The following is a 2,323-nucleotide window of genomic DNA, read 5'->3' on the forward strand; positions in this document are numbered from 1 at the left end:
CTAGTGTTTCAGGGGAAGTGGTGGCATGCTCTGCTCGCTCTGGAAGTAGTCACCAGCGTCCACCCTGCGCTTGATCTCGGCGAGTCTCCTAAAGTTTTTCGGGCCGAAATAGCTCTCGCCCCACACCTTGGCACTTTCATAGCTCGTCACGCCGTCGACCACCTTGTTCGTGCCAAGGTCAAGGTCCCGGTAGTTCACGTATGCGCCCCTCGGGTTCTTGCTCACAAACGGTGCCATGAAGTCGTACAGGCTCCCCACCCATTTCGGCGTAACGTCGTCTCTGGGCACTGTACCGTTCCAGAACTCCACGTACTGGATGTTGTAGAGGATGCCGCTCCGGTGCGGGAACGGGATGTCGTCGGCGGTAATGCGGCCCATTATTCCGCCGTGCGGCTCCAGGACGAGCTGCCCCGTGGCGGTACCATTGGGCCAGAGAAAGATCTTCTCCCACGTCTCCTTGGCGAGGGCTTTCTTGACGTAGTCGGACTTGTTCTTGACGAAGCGGCCCAGGGGCATGGACCGGTTGAGGAGGAGCGCCTCCAGTGGCTTGCTGTTGATGGCATCGCCGAAGAATATGTACGCCGTGTACTACAGCCAGCTCATCTCCTTGCAGTCAGCGATCGTCACCCCGAGCTCTGGGAACCGGCTCCCCATCGTCGCCACCACCGCGCTGCTGTTGCCGAGGTACAGGGCCTGGAAGTTGGCCTCACGGTTTTGCACGACAGCACGTACGCTGAGGTCGTCGGGGAGCGCCGGCGCAAGCGTTTGCCATTTAGTCACCGCGTCGACCGCGCCTTGTTCCATGGTCCTGGCGACTTTGACGAAGGTCACTGTCGGCGGGAGTGGGACCGGCATGAGCCTCACCTTCCATGACAGCACGATGCCGAAGTTCCCGCCGCCGCCGCCGCGGATGGCCCAGAAGAGGTCGTCCCCCATGGCCTTCTTGTCCGCGAGGAGGTTCCCTTGGGCATCGACCATGGTGGCGTCGAGCACGTTGTCGGCGGAGAGACCGTACTTGCGCATCATGAGGCCCATGCCGCCGCCGCTCAAGTGCCCCCCCACACCAATGGTCGGGCACACGCCAGCCGGGAAGCCCAGCCCAGGAGCAGCCGTGGCGACGTGGTAGTAGAGCTCCCCGATCCCCGCCCCGGCGTCGACCCACGCGGTGGCCTCTTGTGGGTTGACGCGGACGGCGTGGAGCTTGGCGAGGTCGATCACCGCGAACGCCTCGCTGCCGGGGCTGCCCGACCGATACGAGAGGCCCTCGCAGTCGTGCCCGCCGCTGCGCACGCGGACGCGCACGCCGTGGCGGCGCCCGCAGCGCACGGCGGCCTGGACATGCGATGCGTTGGTTGGAGTCACGATGCAGATCGGGGGGCTGGCTGTGGCCGGCGCCACGAACCTGGCGTTCCTGATGGACGACAGCAGGAGCAGCTTGAACGACGGCGAGCTCGGCGTCTGCACGAGCTGGCCTGGAACGTCCGTCGAGAGGCAGCGGAGGAAGTCATTGCCATGGGAGGGCGACGCCAGGGAGGAGGCGGGCACGTAGAAACCCAGGACGCAAATTGTGAGAACGGGAGAAATGCTTGCCATTTCGATGGATCTGCCGTTCTTCGCGGTGCTTCCGTTTCTATTTCACCTTGTTATATAGGCATGTGTCGTCCTTATCTTGAAGGGCAGGTTCGTTACATGCATGCAAGTCTCTCCCCAAATCAAGTAGAAATTGATTGTGTCCCAAAGATGAGAACGTCTCCATTTAATTACCAAATTAACTTGAAATAAAAGTGAATTATTTATTTATTGGTCAAACATAAATTTGTTGACATGGCTCAGCAGTAGGATGTGTTAGAAAGGAAGGCTTTTAATGACTAATTATCTCTCTTATACTCAATAAAATACTTCCATTTACGCCATATGAAATCATAGTTTGAAAGACTGAACCGACAATTGAACCGGCGAGGCTGTTGTTTCAGGCTTTCATACGTCGGACCACCAACTAATCCATTGGCGACAAAAACAAGAATATATATAACCTAAATGCTAGAAAACGCAGCTGCGCTATTTTGTTGTTTCGAGCGCATCTCTCGTAATCGTCGGATCAAGTGCCAGCATAATAATAGCTCACGTCACGACAAACGCAGTTATACCTATATCACAACAAAGTGCGGTCCACGTTGGCACAATGCATGAGGAGAAGGGAAATTCAGTTGGAACATAGATTTGGATGCATTTAATTAGTGTTTTCAAAATTTTGAAAAGCAATAACTTTTAGATCAAACATCAAAATTAAGATCTATTTTCACCTTTATGTTAATCGCGACGA

The 2,323-nt window shown here is 55.9% G+C and overlaps 1 pseudogene; it reads right to left on the minus strand.

Moving 5' to 3' along the window:
• Positions 1-1,593, minus strand: LOC147983249 (berberine bridge enzyme-like Cyn d 4 pseudogene; annotated as a pseudogene).
• Between the last annotated feature and the right edge of the window lie 730 nt (positions 1,594-2,323).

Source organism: Triticum urartu, chromosome 2A, assembly GCF_056163025.1.
Source record: "Triticum urartu cultivar PI428250 chromosome 2A, HENAU_Tu73, whole genome shotgun sequence".
Lineage (NCBI taxonomy): Eukaryota > Viridiplantae > Streptophyta > Magnoliopsida > Poales > Poaceae > Triticum > Triticum urartu.